This window comes from Schistocerca americana, chromosome 4 (assembly GCF_021461395.2).
Source record: "Schistocerca americana isolate TAMUIC-IGC-003095 chromosome 4, iqSchAmer2.1, whole genome shotgun sequence".
In the NCBI taxonomy this organism is placed as follows: Eukaryota; Metazoa; Arthropoda; class Insecta; order Orthoptera; family Acrididae; genus Schistocerca; species Schistocerca americana.
Genome location: NC_060122.1, coordinates 504,598,765 through 504,623,389, shown reverse-complemented (window position 1 = coordinate 504,623,389; position 24,625 = coordinate 504,598,765).

Sequence of the window (24,625 nt, the reverse complement as noted above, 5' to 3'; positions counted from 1 at the left end):
CACTCCGCAAGCCACTGTGCAGTGCGTGGCGGAGGGTACATCATACCAATTGTATCAATTTTTCTTTCATTTTCTAGTCACGTATTGACGAGGGAAAATTGATAGTCTACATGCATCTGTGCATGCCCTGATCTCTCTTATCTTACATTCATGATCCCTACCCGAGACGTACGATGGCGGCAGCTTCGAATACATCTTCCCTAAATTTAATCGAACAGGATTTTTTGAGAACTACTTCGTCTTTCTTCCAAGGATTCACATTTAAGATCGCTGAGCATTTCTGTTACACTTCCGTATAGGCTACACCGACCTGTCACGATCGCTAGCAGTACGACTCTTCATCTACGTCTACATCTATACTCCGGTAGCTACTTCATGGTGTGTGGCGGAGGGTATTTTGTGTACCGCTACCACTTACCGCCTTTCCTGTGTCACGAATGGTCCGAGAGAAGAACGATTGTTAGTAGTCTCTGTGTGTACTCGAAGCCCTCTAATTTCACCTTCATCGTCTTTTAGCAAGATGTACGTAGCAGGAAGCAATATACTGGATGACTCTTCAAGAAACGCATGTTCTCGAAACTTTAACAGTAAACCACCCATCGTGATGTACAACGTCCCTCTTGCAGCATTTGTCACTGCAGTTGGTTGAGCATTTCAGCCACGTTTTCGCGCTCACTGTATGAACTTGTAGCGAAACGCCCTGATCGCCTTTGGATTTTCTTTATTTCCTCTACCAGCCCTATCTGGTACAGATCCTATACTGACGAGCAATATTCAAGTATTGGTCGAAGAATGTTTTTGTAAGCTATATCGTTCGTGAGTGTACTACACTTCCCAAGTAGTCTTCCAATGAATCTCAGTCTGGCATCCGCCTTACCTACGACTAGTGTTATGTGGCCGTTCCGCCTTAAATCGATCCGTATGTACAGTCCCATGTATTTAATGGACGCGACTAATTCCAGTGACTGTTCTGCAATCGTACAGTCAAAGAATAATGGGTCTTTCTACTTATTCAAGGGCAATACATTACATTCTAATTCGTTCAGTGTGCACTGTCATTCCTGATTGATCTCTTTTTCCCTCTTTTTTGCCTGTTCTCCGTTTCCTCTACGGGATGGGCACTGTTATACGGACTATGGCAACGTTAATGACAGTAGGTGGCGGGATGCCCTTGTCGGCGCCATCACTCCCCTTGCGACCCAATTATGTATCCCAACTGTGTGCGTCTACAGTAAATCTCACGCTCAAGTGTGTGACTGTTTTCTAAATATTTGCTTAGCCGGTATTTGAGGCGCACCTGGGTACCGGCGCGGTAATTTCCTATTGGATATGGGAAGCCATTTAAAACCGACGTCCAGACTGGCCGGCTCATCAGCCTTCGTCGTTAATCCGTGAGGCGGATTCATCCGGCCCATGTTTGCTCCCCGAAGCTATACGGGCGGGGGCGGGTTGTTTTCTTGTTCTTTTACCTGGCCTATAACTCGTATCTTCAAGGGGTCGGCGTGTTAATTATGGACTTGACAATGTTACTGGCAGTGGGAGGCCGGATGTCTTCCTTGTCGCCAGCTCCCGCCCCGCCTCCCTCCCCACCCTCACAGGAGAAAGGATTTTGCGTCGTGTATTATACCAAATGTAAGTGTGCGAATGTATTCTAAATGTTTCCGAATTGTGTAACAGGCTGGGCATTGATACCATCCCGGTATTCACCTACTTAGACGTGGGAAACAGCCTAAAAACCACGCCCAAGGTGCTCAGCACAATGGCCCTCATCGTTAATGCGCTGGACACATTCTATCCGGAATCTGGCGCACTTTCCCGAATCTCGGAAGTGACATGCTAATGCGAGCGCAGGGGTAGGACGGGTCGTCACTCTTAGTAAAGACGCGAAATTCTGAGGCAGCAGAATTGCTCGCACTAGTAGTTTTTATGTGATTTCCTTTCCTTCACGTCGATGATTTGGTGAGTAATAGTACATCCGTCCTCTAACCCTTTACGAGTTCTAGCGAGCAGGCGAATAGCAGAGCAGCAGATAATTGGGATCCAGCCAAATAGTTTATTCGAGCCAACTTTCGCCCGCATCAACCTTGACGAAGGCGAATATCGTCCGCGCCTGCCTGTCAAGGACACGCCCCACATAGCGATGCGGGCCGTTCCTCCGTCTCTCTCTAGCCCGCTTCCCGCACCCTCACGCAGTCTATGAAGAAGCGGTGCGGTGGGGGAAGGGAGGAGGCACAAACAGGGGGGCGGGGTAGCGGTGTGCAGTGAAAGTTTTCCCCGGCGGGGCGGCGGCTGGTGGCTGCGGGGGCGGTGCCGGGGGCAAGGTCGCGCTGGAGGCGGAGGCGGCGGCGCAGGGAGGGGCCGGCCCGCCCCGCGGTGGGCGGCGCCCCACACCCGGCTCCCCTCGTGTTTACACGCGCCCGCCGGACGCCGCAACCGCCGCCGCTGCCGCCGCCGCCGCCGCCGCCGCCGCTGCCAGCGCGTCATAATGGAGACGCCAGCCACGCCGCGGCGTCGGTGCGCGGCCCGCGGGCCGAGCTCACGTCCCTTCCCCCGCGACTCCATCGCTGTAGCCGGACTCGCTGCAGTGCTCAGCGCGGTTGCTACATCTACACCGTCGCACAGACTCCCGTATGGAGGACACAGTAATAGGCATCCCCGTGATAAGGGACGTAAACTGTACGACTTTCGCCCTGACATAGGACGACGAGTGAAAATGAAGCAGATCGATCCCAGCCGCGGTATGGTTCATTTTTAACTGGACCCGGACCCTATCCCACGCACTTAAGCCGCTTGAGTCTGACAAGGATCCTTTTGAGTGCGAGGTCGTAAGTTCAATCTTAAGTAAGGGTAATTTGAAAGTGTTAAGGATTACGGCAGGAAAAGTATTAGTTACAAATGACTAATGTTCTTCAAGAGGGCGACAAAAATTGAGAGTCTGGGAGGTGCAGAGATCCGTCTTCTATGGGACGTATGTATTACACTTCACAAAATGGACATCGTCCACATTCAAGAAATGTTCAAAACAACCATTAATTTGCACCATGAACACCGAATGAAAAATGGTGAGCCACACTGATCACAAAGGTTCGCACTATCAAGGTCGAAGGAGAACTCATTGAAAGTTACAAACCATACAGGACGTTCAGCTAGGTATCCGCTCTCAAAGAATGCAAATAGTCTGACGTGGAGCTTATCATGAAACTGACTATTCTTTAAGGCGTAGCTGCAGATAGTGCGATAGTAAGTTTTCTAGGCACGGAAAAAACAAACATCTTGAGGCTGAATTTGTCCAGTGGCTCCATGTGGTATGAACTGCCATGTCACACACTTCCGTAGGGGTAGTGTGCTCTAAACAACTATGAGTTTTAAAGGCAGACCAGGCATCAAGCAAAAGCAAGTTATTTTGACGAGCTATTTGCCTAAAGCAGTGTTCATACCACAATTGTAGTTCTCATACGTTCATTTTCCAACTCTTGCTTGCTGTGACGTAAATATTCCCTACTGCCCTTGCAAGATGACGCACACGACAAAGATCACAACCATAGGTGGAAGTATAAGCAGTCAAAGATATTGCTAGCTAGGGCATAACCACATACGGTGAGCTGACATGCACTCAGAAGCGACAACATCGGCAAGGCCCTGCACATCAGCAATACTGACTGAATATGCCAGCTGCTATCACAGCCGACCAACATGCTACAGCAGGGAAGCGACACGTTCGCAGCCGCGCGGGATAGCCAGGCGGTCTTAAGCGCCTTGTCACGGATCGTGCGGCTTCCCCCGTCGGAGGTTCGAGTCCTCCCTCGGGCATAGGTGTGTGTGTTGTTCTAGTGAAAGTTAGTTTAAGTTCGATTAAGTAGTGTGCAAGCCTAGGGACCTAGGGACTGATGACCTCACCAGTTTGGTCCCACAGAACTTACCACAAATTTCCCATTAAACGCTCGCACACTAACGCAAAAACAAACCGCCTACACTCCCCTACACTGTGTATCTGATATATGACCTATCGGACACTAACCGATGATGAACCCAGCTGTATGCTGATGCTGACCGAGAAGCCAACACTGGCACCCAGCTGCAGCCGCCGAGTAACACCGCTGCACAACGTCAAAGGTATCCGCCTGCATGATACCCACTACTAACAAAGCCTACCCTGGCATGACCTGTCGCTGGCACCAAGAAAGCCGCTACTGCTCTTACAATCCGCCCCAACTATCCGGAGAAGGTTTTTCTTGCCTTGGCACTTTTTTCCTCTGCCTTTCAACTCTCTACCCTTCGTTCAAGTTTTGATCCAATCTATCACCACATGATTGTTTGATTTGGGGGAAGGGACCAAACAGAGAAGTCATCGGTCCCATCGGATTAGTGGAGGATGGGAAAGGAAGTCGGCCCCTGCCCTTTCAAAGGAACCACCCAGGCATTTGCCTGACCGGTTTAGGGAAATCACGGAAAACCTAAATCAGGATGGCCGGACGGGAGTCTGAACCGTCGTCCTCCCGAATGCGAGTCCAGTGTTCTTATCACTGCGCCATCTCGCTCGGTACCTCCAGATGAGCACGTATTAATGGTTAATCTTAACCAGACGCACGCAAACATAGCAGTACCCACAGTCTGCAATACCTCACGTAGTAAAAGCTAAGCAATATGCACAGATGGCAGTCGACCTTTTGTGCTGGCCATCATGCCGGTGTGGGTGTCGAGGCAGAGCACCTCAAGCTTCTCCCAGCGCAATAAATAACTATCTAGCCAATTTACTATCCAGATTAACAGTCGGCACAGTTGTATATGAGTGCGTTAAGGCATTAATGTTAGTCGATCTTGATATAGCTCTTTTGAAACCTCTAATTTCCAGATTTCCTTTCATACGCATTTCCTCTTCAAATCACGATTGGTCGGGATTGAAAACAAATTCCTTACTGAATGATGGGACAACTTTGTCTATCTCATCTACAAATTTTCTGACCGATTCTGCAGTTTGCTGTGCATCGTCGAGTTCACACTTTGTTTGAAATTTCGTTATCTTACATCTTCGAATTCTGTATCATAACGTAGTAGGTGACTATCATGCACATCCTGTAAATTGTATTAAGTATCCTTGAAAAGCGCAAACATCAGTTTTTGCTACAAGTGGCCCTTGTTCTCCCTTGAATATCCATAGTTTTTTTTTTTTTGCCGAGCGGTTCTAGGCGCTTCAGTCTGGAACCGCGCGACCGCTACGATCGCAGGTTCGAATCCTGCCTCGGACATGCCTGGATGTGTGTGATGTCCTTAGGTTAGTTAGGTTTAAGTAGTTCTAAGTTCTAGGGGACTGATGACCTCAGATGTTGAGTCCCATAGTGCTCAGAGCCATTTGAACCATTTTTTTTTTTACTACGCTGCGAATGATCTTCCGTGTATGTAATTATCTTTAGTACCCGCTCCTTGGATAACGATTGTACTTTACTATGTTTCACTGGAGACCGGATTTGTGGATCCCTGTCCGAGATCTAGAGAAAGATTTTGACAATGTTGACTGGAATACCCTCTTTCAAATTCTGAAGGTAGCAGGGATAAAATATAGGGACCGAAAGGCTATTTAAAACTTGTACAGAAACCAGATGCAGCCATAAAAGTCGGGAACATGAAAGGGAGACAATGGTTGAGAAGGGAGTTAGACATGGCTGTAGCCTGTCCCTATGTTATTCAACTTGTGCATTGAACAAGCAGTAAAGGAAACCAAAGAAAACTTTAGAGCAGGAATTAAAGTTCAGGGAGAAGAAATAAAAACTTAAAGGCTTGCCGATGACACTATAATTCTGTCAGAAACAGCAAAGGGTACTTGGAAGAGCATTTGAACGGTATGGACAATCTCTTGAAAGGAGGATATATGACGAATATCAAGATGGGTAGATCATGTAACTAATGAGGAGGTACTGAACTGAAGTGGATAGAAAAGAAATTTATAACACAACCTGATTAGAAGAAGGGATCGTTTGATAGCACACATTCTGAGACATCAAAGGATCTCCAATTTAGTATTGGAGGGAAGTGAGGGGATAAAAATCAAATCGTAGAAGGAGACCAGGAGATGAATACAGTAATCATATTCAGAAGGATGTAAGTTGCAGAAGTTATTCGGAGATGAAGAGGCTTGTCCAGGTTAGAGTAGCATCAAACCATTCCTCAGACTCAAGACTCCAACAAGACGATAACCAAAGAAATAAAAAGGAAGCTTAATCAGTAGTCACAGATACTGCTGTTTGCAGTTGAGCTTAAACCAATTCGGGTGGGTGCGCGGCGTCTCCTTGGAGCACTACACTCACGCTTGGAAACGGTGAAGGTTCCCCTTATCGAAGCCGTATTTGTTGCGAAAACGGTACGATAGAGCCGGACGTTGTGCATAACGATAATGATAAATGTGACGAGCAGCTCTTCCTTTACGGTGAGCTTCGCCAGACTGAAGGACCATTCGGGGTATTCTGCAAACGTGTATTCAACCATGTTGCTCTATCACTCACGGACACCTGAATGAGGCTCGAACCAGGTCAGAGAGGTATGATGACGTCAAATGACTTCATCCGATGCGACGTAAGCATCCCCCCACCATAACTACCTATCTAACAAACGTGTTTTCAATCGGCTGTAACACGGAAACGGTACGCTTACGGACGTCGGTTCCCATTCAAAATATTGTCTACTCAGTCCTCTCTACAAGTCCTAGAAGTTTGTGTAGAGAATTTTAGAGGACGCTACATACATAGCAATTAGGGACCAAGAACGATGGGCACAATTAAATGTATTAACTGACAATGTGTAAAAACAACACGTGAAGAACACGTGCGGGTACGACTTAACTGACGTGTCAATGTGCAACGTAACAACAATCTCCAGAGGGTGAACAGTGACACCCAAAGTGACAGCGACAACAGTGACACTGAAGAGGATGAGGAGGAGGAGGAGGAGGAAGATACGTAACAGTAAATAAGGCACCTAGAATTATGAATTAGACGTAACATGCCAAAATCCTCCGACAAATTGTACATATCAGTCAAGTAATAGTTAAGGATAGAGAATATCAGAGTAAATGTTGTGTAAGGTGCTTACAGTCTAGCCACGAAAGCACCCAATGTTGTACATGGATGAATACCGAAAGTTAATATATACGATTAGCAATACCGTTTCTCTACTAGTATGTATAAACTATTTTGTTGTGACTGGCGGTCAACAGCTCGAAGAAACCATTCCGAGGTATTCACCGCTAGTCACGTCCGCCCCGATTGCTGAATGGCTGCCGGCACGGTACCTCAGCGTGTTCGGTCAGAGGGTTAGCTGCCCTCTGTAATAATAAAACTGAGTTAATGGATCAACGATAAACTTAAACGGATGTCTTACGACGTCCGCCCCAAGCAGACGCAACGAACGAAAACGAACAAAATGAGACTACAAAACAAAAGTAAAAATATAGGCAGCGTGACGGACTGCCGTTCTAAGGGGCCCGGGTTCGAATTCCGGCTGGGTCGGGGATTTTCTCCGCTCGGGGATTGGGTGTTGTGTTGTCTTCATCATCATTTCATCCCCAACCGGCGCGCAGGTCGCCCACTGTGGCGCCTAATGTAATAAGACATGCACCTAGGCGGCCGGACCTGCCCCGTAAGGGTCCTCCCGGCCAATGACACCTAGCGCTCATTTCAGTTTTTACCGCCAGTCATAATCAGTGATGACAGCAACAAATCTCTCCTCTATCGTATCAACTTTTCACTTTCTTCTTACAACAACAATTTTTTTTTATTTTAACCTCAAATTATTTTTTATTTTGAAAAAGTATTAATCCCGTGTCATATGTTGCAGACAAAAATAAAACAAAAAGTACAAAAAAGACGACAAACAAAAACTGTATGTGTAGCCAGTTTTAAAATAGTAGGTAAAAGGTCTCTAAATTTGCAATGAATAAATCCCTGGCATGGTTCATTTTCTGACTGGTTTTGGCCAGCGCTCCTACAGCGCTTCTCACTTTCGGCGGACAGCAACTGCGAATGTGTTGAATATGGATCCCCCAAACACATTGTTCTATATTGTGAGCCGTATTCACACACGCGGCAAAACATAACGGGAATAACAATAGAAAAATGTCAACATACACTCAGGGACTCACACGAATGAAGACAAACTAAATGAACTAATAGTCCACATCTCCGATGCAGAATACACTATCTATAAACAAATGAGACTTAAAGGCATCGTAGTAGACGACAAAGAGATCACTGGGTTGGTGGATATGAAGTTTCCAGTACAACTGAGTCTTAGAACACCAGACAGAGGACATAAAACACGAAGAAAAACAAGTTGATACCTAAACATTGAAACATCTAGCATAGATCAAACCAGAGACTCTTGTTGTATAATCTTTACCGGAATTTGTACCAGGCGTCACATTAAACCTGTTACTATAATGACATGTATTTTTCCACATGGCGTAAATTAAAATAAGAGCACATACGTGATAAAAAAAACGAAGACGCACAGTACATAGCACACACAATACATATGAATGGTAGCCCCTTATAACATAGTATAGAAACACCATGTCGAACGTATAACTTATAGAGTGGTCGATTGTTGAACCAGGCACCACAGTAAACCTGTAAAACACTAACCCAGAATTAAGCAGACTAGCATATTAACGCACCTTAGTAAGTAACCTTGGCAGACACTGCACAGGGATGCAGGGCTCGAGGTCACATTCCGAGACCTCCCTTGGCAGCGCAGGGGAAGGGGCATCTACTACACACTCTATCCTCGCTTCTTTTGTCGTTGTTGTTACATTAAATTTTTTTCTTTTATAATTTCCTATTTTCAATTTTATATACAACAGCTTAATAAGTATAATACAGCTGTCATTTAAGCAAAGAAAGAGGACGAAAGACCTGCACGAGGCCCCGCATCCGCTTGGTACTTCATGGACAACGGCTGCGTAGGATGAGAGAGAGCTGCATGGTGGGGTTGTTAGTTCTGGCTAAGTCGACCGAGTGAAGCACTATGGCAATCTAGGAAAATACACAAAATAAATGTAAAAATCCCTGGCGTGTAGATGCACCTGAAAGAGTTGAAATCAGGTAAATCGCCAGGTCCGGATGGAATCTTAGTTCGCTTTTACAGAGAATACTGTAAGACACTGCTTGCATATATCGCGAGTCTCTCGCCCAGCTCAAAATGCCAATTGCGGGTGACTCTATGTACAAGAAGGGTAAAGAACGGACGAGCAAAATTACAGACTCATATCCTTACCATTGGTATGCTGCAGAACTCTTGAACATATTCTAAGTTCGAATACAGTAAATTTCTTGAGACAGAAAAGCTTCTGTCCCAAAACAGTACGGATTTAGAAGACATAGCTAGTCCGACACTCAGCTTGCCCTTTTCTCACATAGGCTAATTTCCTGTGAACCATGGATGAAGGGCAACAGGGAGATTCCGTATTGGTTTTGAATTTGCGTGGTATGTCGTCGGTGTGTCTTTAGAGTCTGGAAATGCTTGAGACGTGGCAACGATCGGAGGTGTTGGTTACTTGCATGAAGTCGTGGCTCGAGTTGTTTACGTGTAGCGAGCAAGTGAAGGGTTCAAAATGGATCTGAGCACTATGGGACTCAACTGCTGAGGTCATTAGTCCCCTAGAACTTAGAACTAGTTAAACCTAACTAACCTAAGGACATCACAAACATCCATGCCCGAGGCAGGATTCGAACCTGCGACCGTAGCGGTCTTGCGGTTCCACACTGCAGCGGCTTTAACCGCACGGCCACTTCGGCCGGCTGCAAGTGAAGGGCTTTCCTTATAGTGTCCGCACACTAGTTTTTTGTTGTTTTTTTTTGCTTTGTTTGGTACGCTTATCTGTAACAAACTTTGACATTTGACTTTCCTCTCTGTGACGACAAGCCACGCCGTGTATAGTGGAGTGTATGGTGAAAGGGGGGAATAGTCGTAGCCCCACTGGACAACATCGACGACAACCTGCTGCCCAGCAACTGCATCAAGATGCAGGCTCCTTTCTAGCTACTCCAAGAATTACTATGGACACTCTACGGACACCATCAGCCAGTAGATAGCGATAAAATAAATAAATGTCGTGTGGCTAGGGCCTACCGTCGGGTAGACCGTTCGCGGGGTGCAAGTCTTTCGATTTGACACCACTTCGGCGACTTGTGCGTCGATGGGGATGAAATGATGATGATCAGGACAACACAACGCCCAGTACCTGAGGGGAGAAAATCTCCGACCCAGGCGGAAATCGAACCCGGACCCTTAGGATTGAAATTCTGCCACGCTGACCACTTTTTTTGGTCTCATTTTGTTAGATTTCGTTCGTTGCATCTGCTCGGTGCGGACGTCGCAAGACACCCGTTTCAGTTCGTCGTTGATCCATTAAGCCAGTTTTTTTATTACAGAGGGCAGCTAACCTTCTGACCGAACACACTGAGTTACCGTGCCGGCTACCACTCAGCTACTGGGGGCAGACATTCGGTGGGAATCTGGAATACACCCTGACGAAAAGTTGTTAGAACAGGATCCCTATGACTTCTCCAGCGCGAGAAATAAGCGACAAAGTGAGGTAATTCTGGATTTAAGGAATTCAGAAACCTCCACTGCAGAAGCTAATCTAGTCTCATTCGCTAGTAACGTTTCAGATGCAGCTTCTTCTGGTTTCGTTCCCAATCAAGAAAATGTTACCAACACTCCTTCTGTGGCAACTGTAACTATCCAGCGGTCTCCTAACTTCTACAGACGTACAGACACTGGGCTGTACGTTGTTCATACGGAAAATTTGGATAAAAACGTACGCCGTCTGCACCCTTAGGCTCTAGGGAAAACCGAGCGAGGTGGCGCAGTGGTTAGACACTGGACTCGCATTCGGGAGGACGACGGTTCAATCCCGCGTCCGGCCATCCTGATTTAGGTTTTCCGTGATTTCCCTAAATCGCTCCAGGCAAATGCCGGGATGGTTCCCTTGAAAGGGCACGGCCGACTTCCTTCCCAATCCTTCCCTACTCCGATGAGACCGATGACCTCGCTGTCTGGTCTCCTTCCCCAAAACCAACCAACTCTAGGGAAACAGTTGCATATTTCCTTACCGGAACTTGGGAATGTTGTAATTAATTTCCCTGCTGGGGGAGAGATGAAAGTGAACGTCGATTTGAAAACTAGTGGCCATGCGATTCTAGGCGCTTCAGTGTGGAACCGCGCGAGCGCTACGGTCGCAGGTTCGAATCCTGCCTCGGGCATGGATGTGTGTGATGTCCTCAGGTTAGTTAGGTTTAAGTAGTTCTAAGTTCTAGGGGACTGATGACCTCAGCTGTTAAGTCCCATAGTGCTCAGAGCCATTTGAACCATTTCTTTTTTATTTGAAAACTCCAGACAAGGATAATTTCTTAGTCAACAGTGAAGCATTAAAGTCTAAAAGGGGGGAGTAGTAAGAAAGGTAGGTACACGACTTGAAGAAACGGAGATTTTAGAAGTCGTGCAATCTGTCTCCCCCGTTATAGGTGTTCGCACGTTTACGAAGAGATATGGTACAGAACAAATTGTGAAACTGCAGACCTGCTTGTTAACTTTTGACTCTCAAACTTTACCGAAAGCTGTGCCTATCCGTGGAACTAGATATCCTGTAGATCCTTATGCGATAACTTTCAGGCAGTGCTTTAATCGCCCTCGTTACGGGCACACCAGTAAACAGTCTCGGTCCGAGAAGATATGCGTCAAATGTAGTGAGCCTCATTCTGTTGAATCCTGTGCATTTCCTATTGCTATTTGTCCATACTGTGGGAGACAACACCAGTCCACGGATCGGCCCTGAATAACAAATACGGCGACGAGCCCAAGAAGTAGCTACGTTTAGTAACACTCAGGGATGTGTTGACTGTTGTTCGTATGCCAACCTATGCGTCCGTCACTGGGAGACAACAATATTTGTTGCCTGCGCCAGACACTGTTACTCCGACAAATTTCAGCGCTCCAGATCTTCAAACCACACAACTTTTGCGGACGCTGCCCGCCACAAGAATGCAGTGTCAACAGCACGGAAGCAGGGAAGAAACTCAGTGTGTGGATGTACCTCAGGAGACAACCACCGTTCACCGACCTTACCGGCGACGGACGGAAGCAAGCAACCACAATAATCGTACACGAGTGGTCTTCGTACCGCGCCTCGCTGCATCCCACGCAACATTCAACCACAACTATATTTAAAAAAAAAAGGTTCAAATGGCTCTGAGCACTATGGGACTTAACATCTGTGGTCATCAGTCTCCTAGAACTTAGAACTACTTAAACCTAACTAACCTAAGGACATCACACACAACCATGCGCGAGGCAGGATTCGAACCTGCGACCGTAGCGGTCACGCGGTTCCAGACTGAAGCGCCTAGAACCACACTGCCACACCGGCCGGCACACAACTATAAGCCAGAATATACTGTCAGCATGGTGCTCATAGGTTAGCAACTCCACACAGGTATCTTTAATTCTCTTTCTGTCTCAGTTATGAAGGCTGTACAAGTATTTCAGCGGGAAGCTACATCACCTAACTCCAATAGAGAAAGCTTGCGGAGAGAATTATACATTTGTTAGCCTGGTATCGTCCTGTTATACGAAACATAGTTCGCGTCTCAGCAGACAGTCTGCTTTAAAAACTACTTGATAATAAGACAGGACAATTTCTATGGCAATAGTGGCGTTGCTAAATTGGTAGAACATTCTGTACCGCATTAACCATATCCGCTCAAACTAAGAAACAATGCCGAAGTAGTTACTGGGCGGATAGAATTTGCTCACAAATCCTTTACAGTTGTCTCGGTGTGTAAAGCTCTTCATTGCAGTATCTTGGAAGATGTCTTGAGACACTTAATAAGCCAGGTTTGGCGTCCCTTTATAATACGTGGAGACATGAATTCCTGTCACGTAGCGTGTGGAGGAGATACGGCACACAGAAACGGCAGGTCTTTGAAGAATGTTATTGAAGTTAATTACCTAGTGATTGTCAACGATGAAGCTCCTAACATGGTACACTCACCAATCAACAGACGTTCTGCAATGGATGCAACGTCCGCCCCCGATAGTTGAGTGGTCAGAGCGACGGAATGTCATACCTAACGGCCCGGGATCGATTCTCGGCTGGGTCGGAGATTTTCTCCGCTCAGGGACTGGGTGTTGTGTTGTCCTTATCATCATCATTTCATCCCCATCGACATGCAAGTAGCAGCAGTGGCGTCAACTCGAAAGACTTGCATCAGGCGAACGGTCTACCCGACGGGAGGCCCTAGCCTCACAGAATTTCCAATGGCTGCAACACTTCGTATTCCCCATTTTAATGAACTTCCTAATTGGCACTTTAAAACAGACCGACCTACGATATCCACCATCATTCGACTTCGCTTTAACGATGCTTTGCTGCAGAATTCATGAAGATATTCTCAGTTCGAATATAATAAACTTTCTTGAGACTGAGAAGCTTATGTCCACGAATCAGCATGATTTAGAAAGCATCGCTCGTGCCAAATTCAGCTTCCCCTTTTCTCACATGATATGCTGCGAACTAAGGATGAAGGGCAACAGGCAGATGCCATGTTTCTAGATTTCTGGAGGGCGTTTGACACGGCGTCTCATTGCAGGCTGATAACGAAGGTACGAGCATTTGGAATAAGTACACAGAGACGTGAGTGGCTGGAGGACTTCTTAAGTGATAAAACCCAGTATGTTGTCCTCGACGGCGAGTGCTCGTCAGAGGCAAGGGTATCGTCAAGTGTGCCACACGGAAGTGCGATATGACCGCTGTTGTTCTCTTATATATATATAAATGATTTCGCGGACAGAGTGGGCAGCAGTCTGCGGTTGTTTGCTGATGATACCGTGGTGTATGGTAAGCTGTCGAAGTTGAGTGACTGTAGGAAGGTAGAAGACATTCTAGACAAAATTTTTAGTTGGTGTGACGAATAGCAGCTAGCTTGAAACGTGGAAAAACATAAGTTAATGTCGATTAGTAGGAAGAACAAACCCGTAACTTTCAGATTCATCATTACTACACTCCTGCTTGGCACAGACAAGTCGTTTAAATATCTGGGCATTACGTTGCAAAGCGATATGTTACGGAACAACCGTGTGAGAACTATGGTAGGGAAGGCGAATGGTCGACTTCGGTTTATTGGGAGAGTTTTAGGAAAGAGTGGTTCACTTGCAAAGGAGACAGCATGTAGGACGCTGGTGCGGCCGTCGAACTGAGGGAAGATATTGAAGCAATTCAGAGACGGTCTCTTAGAATTGTCACCGGTAGGTTTGAACAACAAGTACGTGTTACGGAGATGCTTCGGGAATTCAAATGGGAATCAAGCGACGTTCTTTCCAGGAAACAGTATTGAGAACATCTAGAGAACCGGCATTTGAGGCAGACTGCAGAACTATTCTCCTGCTGCCAACGTACATTTCGCGTAAAGACCGCGGGGACAAGGTAAGAGAAATTAGAGCAGGGTACCCTCCGCTACGCACCGTACGGTGGTTTGTGGATTATAGTTTCCTGTACACCTGTACAGAATTAACGTTTATGGTTTCCCTATATGTGAGTGTAGTTCCGAATCAGATGTTGATGTAAACCATATCATGTTTTCGCGTTCGAAATTTGGCAACGAACGATCAGAATTTATGATGACTTTGATGAATATGGGCTACTTCCTCCCTGAAGCAGGGTCTTCTCTTTTTTTTTTTATTAAAAACAATCTTCATTTGATCATTATCATGATACAATATAACCTACTACCTAAATACATTAGTAGGTCCTATGTTTAACTATTTCTATATTCTATCTGCAGCTATTATTATGTTTAACACTGCAGGTTTATAGTAGTATAATCCATCACCACTAAGGGGGTTATTCTACTATACTATACTATGTTATTATTTATCTAGTGTTACCTTCATTTTAGCTTCTATTGTTAGGATACTACTTGCAGATGGTTATTATTCTGACTACTCTACCTGCAGCGTTACAAGTGTGCCACAATAAGATACAAACCTAATTTTCTGGCCATTCCCACTGAGCTAATCCCAGTGGGAGTGCCCCTGGCACTGGGCTGGCCGGTGACGTGGTCGCTGCAGTTCTATACTAATCTTATTATCCTAGTTTGAACCTATAACTAACCTTATATCTAATGTCATAATTGGTGCATAGTCAGGTCCGATGGTGATGTACTACCCCCCAACCTATTCCGAAAACCTGGCGGATTCCAGCCGTGAGGCGGCTGGCCAAGTCCACGTCCCTGCGGAACAGGGGGGTGTACGTGACAAGTCTGGTATTTATTTATTGATTGTTGCTTAAATATTCTTTGAGGACTTTGCCTGAGATTACGTCTGTTAGTTGATTCAAGACGTTGAAATTGTTTTCATGCCTGAGCAAGTGGTGCGTGTCGTTATTCGGCAGTTGTTCCCTAAATTGTTGTGCAACATCGTCGAAGAGGGGACACTCGTACACCACATGGTCCGGAGTGCCCTGCACTGCTCCACACGCTGATATTGCCCTTTTCCCGAACCGACAGAGATATGTCGGGTAGGGTCCGTGCCCAGTAAGAAAGTGCAGCAAGCCCCTTGTGGGTTTGATGTAAGTGAGTTTTAGGCGTTCCTGTATGTTTGGAAGCAGCTCGTGTGTTCTTCGGCCAGTCTCATCACTATCCCAGAGTTCCTGCCATAATTCCATTCCCCTTCTTTTGATGCTTTGTTTATCCCCTACATATATCCCCACGATTTCTTCTATGTTTTCTCTTCTATTCTTCTTTATCCAATACCAGGTGGCCTGTTCCCTAATTTTTATGTCCAATGGACATAACCCCATCAGTACTAAAAGTGCCCCTCCTGGAGTTGTTCTATATGCGCCTACTGACCGTAGGAGCATATTTCGCTGCACTCTTCTTACGGTCACGGCAGGCATGACCCTCATGAGCCTGTGTGCCCAGACCGCTGACCCGTAGCCTACTATGGATGTGAGGATGCTGTTATGATACAATTTAATGAGATCAGGTGGGAGATGGAATCTCTTGTGTCCTATTCCGATTAAGTTGTGTAGTGCTGTGAGTGATCTTTGTGTTACTGTGTCAATACGCGATGCATAGTTCCACCTATCATCGACGATGACACCAAGATACCGGGCTTCTCGGCGCCTGAGGACTGGTAGGCCATTTATTCTGACGGTAGGATTTCTTATGAGTTGACCTTTGAGCAGCAGGTAGGTTGACTTATTAGGTGCAATGGTCATTTTTGTTTTATGACACCATGTGGTCAATATTGTGATAGCTCTTTCTACTTTTGGTTCTAAATCTTCGCGGCTGCGGCGGCCGATCAGCTGACTTTGCCGCTAGGGGCCGATAGCCAGACCTCCCTTCCTTCACAATAGCTCCTGAGACAGCCATACAGCGGCCCTGGGCATTCCTTCTCCCGCAAGCAGGAGAAGAGCGAAGGCCACCACAGGTTATCAAAGCCGCCACTGATGTCCACCATGATGCAGACTATGTACTTGTGCGGGGCAGAGTCACAGACATCCGCAGCCAGGGCGATTGCGTCAGACGCCGACCGTCCCGTCCGAAAACCGAATTGTCTGTCACTCATCCCGCACAGGATTCGGTGTGCAGCCAGTCTGTCTGCCAGCAACCTCTCAAAGAGCTTGCCCAACAAGTCCAGTAGACATATAGGTCTGTATGACTTGGTTCCTTTGGGGTCTTTGTCCGGGCCTTTTTTGATTATGAATACATTCGCCTTCTTCCATATTGAGGGGAATGTCTGAGGCCGTAAACACTCGTTGTACAGCTGAGTGAGAGGTGCCACCAGCTGGGGGGCGAGGTACTGTATCACCTCCGCAATAATGCCGTCTGGGCCAGGAGATTTGCCTTTTTTGAGAGCTTTTATTTGGGAGCTTTCCTCTTCTTCGGAGAAGGGGTAGACCACTCGGTTGTTTTCATAGACCCGTTGGTTTTCTCTTCTTATTCTCTGTTGTTCATCAGAGTCATCTTCCTCTCTATCGTCAGGTAACAGGGCACGGAGTAGGACCCCCGCAGTTTCCTGCCAGGTCTTCGTCATCCGGCCCCCGTCCCTGACGGTAGATAGCACCATAGGTGATTTAATTTTTACTCGTACTATTTTGTATGGTAATCCCCAGGGGTCTGTAGCCAATTGGCTTTGCACATACTTCTCCCAGCTCCTCATCCTGGCAGCCTTGAGTTCCTGTTGGAACTGTTCTTTGGCTTCTCTGTATACCTGCAGCCAGCGCTGCTTTTCATGCCAGACGACACACCGCTGGTAGTACCTCCTCGCCCTCCTTGCTGCCTGGCGCATTTGCCCCAGTTCGGCTGTCCATGGTGAGGGGGAGGCCGCGACGGCCCTCCTCCTGGTTGGTACAGCTGCCTTTACTGCCCTGGTTATCGCACTTGTAAGATCTCTGGCATATTCTTCTACGTTGACATCACCCTCCAGTAACGCAGGAATGTCACACTCCCTCGCCAGGCGGTCCCAGTCGGTTTTATTGTAGTTGAGCAACGTTTCTCACCCCATGTCCCAGTGGCACCCGCTGTCTCCAATGGTGAATGTTATTATGTTATGGTCACTAGTAGTAATCTGATCCCAAACTGTCCAGTGCGATATTTTTGTTGCAAGGTTTGGCGTTACCAGGGTAACGTCAATGTTTGTACCGTGTCCTCCCCCCCCCCCCCTCCCCCCACCCCCCTCCGGTGTAGGTGGGAGGGTTTCCCTGTTTGTTAGCGACCATTAATTGTAGTGACATGATTGTGTCGACAGTTTTTTCTCCTCGGTCGTCCTGAGTACCACTGAACCACAGGGGGGATTTTGCGTTGATGTCTGCAGTCACAAGAATTTTTCGTCCCCGCAACGCCGTGGCTATTTGGACGAGCTTGTCCAGGAATTCATCTATTTGTCTTCCGTACTGGAAGTACATGTTAACCACGTATAGTACTCCCGTGGGTGAATGAAGCTCCACGACGTTGCAGTGGTCATCTGAAAATTGTGCTAATACGGTGGCTCTCAACGCTTTATTTATGATTATGACCGCGGCTCTTGGTTCCGCTCCACTATAGATTTGTTGCCAGTTGACTGCGGTGAACGGGATCCGTACAGCCAGGGAGTATGGCTCCTGTATGCAGAGTACATCTAGACTCTTCTCCTCCACCACTTTCCGGAGTTCCTGCAGAGCCAGTTTACTATTATGTGTGTTTATCTGTCCCACTCTTAACTGGCTCACGTGGGAAGTATGTGTGTATATGAGACTCTGGCCAGTTTTTGCGCCAGTCGTGTGCTATTCTGCCGTTAGTGTTGACAGATTGATTGTATAATTCATTAAGGTCGAATTTTTCATTTCGCCTTTCGAATACTTTCTTAACCAGGTCTCGCAGGGCTCCGACGTCTGTGGGGAGATTCATTGTCTTGAGCTGTATTCTGTCTACAGCCTCCATCACTGGGAAGGTAATGTGTCTGCCGTATTCATGGCCGACATGCACCACATGTCTCAAGGCTATTGTGAGGGGGGCCGGCTCTTCCAGTCTGGACAGCTGTAAGGCGTGCTCCAGGTTGGGGTAAATCCTGGCAGGATCTATTCCTGGCCCTCGTTCGGTAGGTGGGCTTATTGGTGTACTTATGTTTGTCGGTACACTAGTGCTACTTATTTTGTTTACTTGCACTTGCTCTTCCTGACTTTTTGTCTTTGGGTCTTCTGTCATTAATAATTTTCCTACCACAGGATGCTAAATTGGTCGTGCTTGATCTTTAGGCGACCTTTGTCCCCGATTCGGAGGGGAGGGTGCATCATTCTGATCACAAGGATCTGTTTGGATATAGACATCTTTCATTGTGATTGTGAGGTGTTGTGGCCTGGTGATCTTCTGAATAAATTCTCTGAATTTGATGGCCATTATTGCATCCCCCAACCTCTTGCTTGGAGACTTTCTTTTGGGCTTCCTGTTCCCATTTAGGGACTCAGCCATAGTCGATTCGAGCTATGAGTCTCTGCTCAAGCATCCTGTAGGTAGGGCAATTTCTGCCAGTAGTGTTGCATGACTTTTTGCCTCTCTTTACGCAGGGTATGCAGATTCCAGCTTTGCTGCAGTTTTTTCTCGTACGATCCTCTGCCCCGCACCTGGAGCAGGCCGGCTTCCTCTCACAATGCTTATGTATGTGATCTAAGTCGCCACAGTTGTGGCATCTGGGAACTACTAGGTAATCTCGTACGTTTATAGCATGGAAACCTATGTAGGCTGTCCCCATGGTGGTGGTTCTGCGCCACATCTTTCCAGAGACCTCGGCAACGTGATGTACGACGTCACGCTCCCGGGGCCCTGTTCTGAAACATAATTTGAAGTCATTTTTGAATGTTTCCCACTCCATGTCATCGAAATTTTGATTATATAGCGCCTCATATATGTCTACTTCTGTTAATGCTACCGGTATGTCATAGAGGATCACCAGCGGATTTCGCTTTTTCGGTGGTTCACATTTGACTGCTGTGTTCAGTTTGGTGTTGTTTAAAATTTTGTCTCTGTCTTCCTCAGTTGCTACATCAACTACTACTACGTTTTTTGTTGCCTTAACTTTGTTTATTTTGATTTTGTCTTTAGCGGGGTCAATTGTAGTGCTGAATATTTCTTGTACTTTTTTGACTGTCTGTCCGGGCAGGGGTCTTAAGAAGACCGCCGTGTCCGGCCTTTTTGAAACCTTGTTTCCTTGGTGGTTTGAGGTTTTGTGACTGCTTGCGCAGCCACTGCAGCCCAGGTTTTGGTTGGTTGCTGCCTTAATCTGTTATTCTCTTTTTCCAGTTCTTCGAGTCGCCCCTCAAGCTTTGCACTTGCAATGGCCCAGGCGGCGAGCTCGTTTTTGATTGCCAGCACTGCAGCCTGGCTGATTTTGCCGTTTTTCACACTCGAGTCCAGAATTTGATTACTTTTGGTATGTCTTTCGAGTGTGTTTTGCTCACTCTGTTCCGCTTCCTCCTGTGAGGCAGGAACAGTCGCGATCGACGCCCTCGAGGTCGCACTAGAGTCACTCGTCTCTGATTCAGCCATGTTTTTGTCTCTTTTGGTTTCTAAAGACATTCGCCTGTATAAAGTGATTATCAATTTTCTTAAGTGCACAGGGTCCACCTTGGTAGCTGCGCGGTTATCGCGGCGTATTGTAAACCGAAGGAGCCCGTGTTCGACCACCGGTCTGGTCAGAGATATTCTCCATTCGGGGACTGGGTGTGGTATTGTCTTTACGCTCGTATCACCATAATTGACATCTCCCTCTAGAGGTGGCTGTAGGAGTGTGTCCCGAAAGCTAATAAAAGAAAGAGTATAGGGCAAAATCTGTGGGACTCATATTTTCAAGTATCTCTATCACTTATCATTACATTTTAAAAGTAGTTTGAATTTATATCATAAATACGTCTACTTTACGTGTCATTCTATTTGTTAAACATTTTTTGTGGAAAAAAATGACGGCTTGAGCTTTCAATTCTGTAAATATGCTTTTATGTATTTTCTGTGTACAATTATGTATTCTATGTAAACATCGGCTCTCAATGGCTGAACAGAATACAAATCTGGAGGCCAAATAAAACAAATTAAAAAAAAAAAAACATTTTAAAATAGATTCCCTGGGACACATCTCCCAATAGAGTTCCACATTAATATAAACGCTAATACTACATAAATGTATTACGCTAATAGTAAGTGGAAAATTTCGGAAGCCAACTGGGAAAAATGTAAGGACACAGTTTGACAGACACCCGAAAACATGCGACGTGACTACTGGAAGAAGATTCGTACCAAGCTTTAACAAACGCTACGGAATTCGCAGCGGAAAACAGCATTTCTAAGAAAAGAAAAATAAAGTGTTCTGCTACGAAGCAACATTCCCCTCCTTGGTGGAGTACCAAATGTCCTCAAGGAGCTGTACAATGGAGACTTGGTTTGAAAATCTATCGCCAGAATTCTATGTTGCATAACGTCTTGAAAGAGAGAAAAATATTACGTAATTTGGAAAAGTAAATGCTCGTGTGAACACATTCCTGAAAAAAAATAGACAACTGGATTAAATTTTGCTCTTCACTTAATAAAGCAACAAGTGTGACACGCATGTGGTGCAAAACAAAGGTTGTTACAAATAGGAGACTGCCTTCTCCTCTTCCTACTACCACCGCCTGGTGAGAGGAATTTATAGACACGTTCGCTTCTCCCACGGTGCCTTTTCTAAATCAACCGTCTCCTGTTGCAGACGACCCGCGGTATCGACCGCCCCTCCACCGACCTAACCCGACGCGCCGTGCGCCGCTCACAGCTCCGCGAAAGACGGCGCTTTTAAATGTGCCGCCAGTGCGCCGTCGGGCGAGGCGGCCCTTTCACTGCTCGCTGTCTCCGATGAGCTGCGTCACGCGTGCGTGCCACCAGAGAATGCGAACACACATGACGCCAATGCTAAAGACTCTGATTGGCCGCAATTCAGAGCTCGCATCTATGGACTTAGGGACGTTAGTGTGGAAGTCTGCAGTGTGGAACATTACCTCGAAGTAGCACGACGCTGCTGTATATTATTAATATTTAGAGACTTATATAAGAGTATCAGCATTCGAGACTATTTGGTCCCATCCAGAACACTACCATCATTTGTATATTACTCAGCACCACAGAAAAACTTACAGTATTCGAAGTTATGTAAAACTCAGTTATTGTCCGCCCCGGTAGCTGAGTGGTCAGCGCGACAGAATGTCAATCCTAAGGACCCGGGTTCTATTCCCGACTTGGTCGGAGATTTTCTCCGCTCAGGGACTGGGTGTTGTGTTGTCCTGATCATCATCATTTCATCCCCATCGCCGCGCAGGTCTCCGAAGTGGCGTCAAATCGAAAGACTTGCACCCGGCGAACGGTCTGCCCGACGGGAGACTCTAGTCACACGACATTTGTTTGTTACTCAATTATTAAGTGTAGATAGTGTAAATAAACTTGTTAGTGAGTTACCTTTTTGAAGATGTTTGCTTGTGCACTGTCGAATTACGTTAATGTTACTACCTGTCAAAAGCCTGAATAACCACCTTTTGCAGCGACGACCGCTGCGAGATGTACCGAAGGAGAGGCTCTGGACAGTACCGACAGGGTTGTGGCCAGCTGAGCTGTATTTCTCGCTCGAGGGCCCATGGCGCCAACAGTCCGATCGAGGTGGTCCCACAGTGTCTCCATTGGTTTTAAATCGGGGAAGTTTGGTGTCGAGAGGAGTACGGTAAACTCGTCCTCATGCACTTCGAACCACGCACATACACTGCGAGCTGTGCGACATATTGCACTGTCCTGCTGCTACATGCCATCCAGCCGCAGAAAAACACACTGCGTGTAAGGGTGGACATGGTCCCAACGATAGATTCAAACATGTATTGATCCATTGTGCCTTCCAAAATGACAATATCACCCAGGGGATGCTACGAAAACATACCCCAGACGCTCCTTCCACTAGCCTAGACCCTTGCGACGACTGTTACAGGGTGTTTGCTTTCAGTCCGGTAGAACCCAAAACGTGATTCACCTGGAAGGGCCATCAGTCTCCCCTCAGTGGATGTCCTGTTGCGGTATTAGTCTGCAAATTCCAGCCATCGTCGCCCTTAAAGGGAAGTCAGCATGGGTGCATGAAGCAGGAGCCTGCTACGGAGCCCCTTATGCAGCAGCGTTCGTTGAACAGTCGTTGAGTTTATACTGTTGGTAGCCCCTCGGTTCATACGGGTGGTCAGTTGCTCTACACGAGATGTGAAGTAGGAGAGGTTCTGGAAGGCCTGTTCGCTAGTACACATCTCCGCAGCCGTCGTTCACACTCATCACCTATGGGCCGTGGTGCACCACAGTTCCTCGACACCGGTTTTGGATAGCGCCAATTTGCTATGCATGATATACTTTAACCACGGCGGCACGCGAACAGTTTACAAACTCAGCCGTTCCGGAAATGTTTTCACCCTTGGCCAGAAAGCCAATGACCTTGCCGCTTTGAACGCCAGATATATCGCTGCGTTCCCGCAGTACGACAGGGACTGCATTGTTTTCGACGTCCCCCCGACACTCTTTATATACCCTTCATTGCTAGGGCTGCCACCTGTCTTCTGTGAGTGATTATTGCACGTTGACATAGAACATAGGCGGTGGACACATTAATGTGACTGGACCGTTTATTTACTGGCCAATCGCTATTGTTACAACAAAACCGAGATTATGTCCTACATCGTCCTTTCTCTCATGAAGAACTCAAGGAAGCTTTAAAATCATCGAGTGACAGCTGTTCTGATATTAATTTTAGCACTACCCTATGCTTGCGCACTTGCTCATGGAAGGGAAAGATTTGCTCTTGTACACTGTTAATTGGGATTGGATGCAACAGGAACTCCATGCAAGATGGACGGCGAAAGTCACAATTCCTTCTGTGAAAAGAGAGAAAGATCAAAATATGGTCTTTAACTGTCGACCGATCGCATTGTCGTCGTGTGTTGCAAGAACACTGGTAAAACAGGAGACTGGAATGGTGGCATGAAAATACTAATCTGGTGCCTTAGAGTCAATATGGATTCAGAAAAGGCAAAGGGACTGTCGCGAATCTGTACTCGTTTGTTATGATATCACGTTAGCCTTTCAAACGAAACAAACAGTCGTCAAGGTTAGCTTATGATCATGTACATATAACAGTTATCTTGAACAAGCTACCGGAATTAAGAATTTATTGAAGGGTAATTTATATCAGTACCCTATTCGCAAAAATCCTAAAATCCAGTTTACCATGGAAATGGAGAAGGACAATGCAATCTCCTTCTTGGATGTCTTCGTTATGAGACAGACTGATGGCAGCTTGAAACATAAAGTCTTTCGGAAGGTTACACATACCGACAGATACTTGCATAAGGATTCCAATCATCATGCAGAACAGAAAAGAGGTGTAATAAAAGTCTAGTGGACAGAACTAAAAGGATTTGTGCGCCGGAATACCGAGTTAAAACATCTAAAGCAGGCTTTTGAGAAGAGTGGGTACTCTGGTAAGGAAGTCAATAGAGTTTTGCGACCGAATTATAGGAGGCCTAAGGACAACGATAGGGCACAGCGATGGAAGAACACGGTTTCTCTACCCTTCATCAAAAAGTAACGGACCAAATCGGCAAGATTTTAAGGAAACATGTTCAACCGATTTTCAGACCAAGTAAGAAAAAAGGCCAAGCACTTCGTTTCGTTAAGGATAAACGTCCCCCTCTGTCTGCAAGTGGTGTATACAAGATTCCGTGTACATGTGCTATGGTCTACATTGAAACTACAAAGAGAAGTGTGAATACACGGTTGAAGGAACATAAAAGTCTTTGCCGACTATGGAAAACAGACAAGTCAGTCGTAGCGAAACACGCTCTTCAGTCGGGTGATCACGTCGTGAAGTTTTCGGAAACTGAACTTTTATGTACTATGACGAACTATTATCCACGGCTTTATAGAGAAGCCATCGAAATATATAAACATGGGGATAATTTTAACAGAAAAGAAGAATCTATGAAACTCAGCGATATATAGACAGTGGCGCTACAGAATCGATGAGAAGTTTTTATCTTTGACGTACTATCGATAGT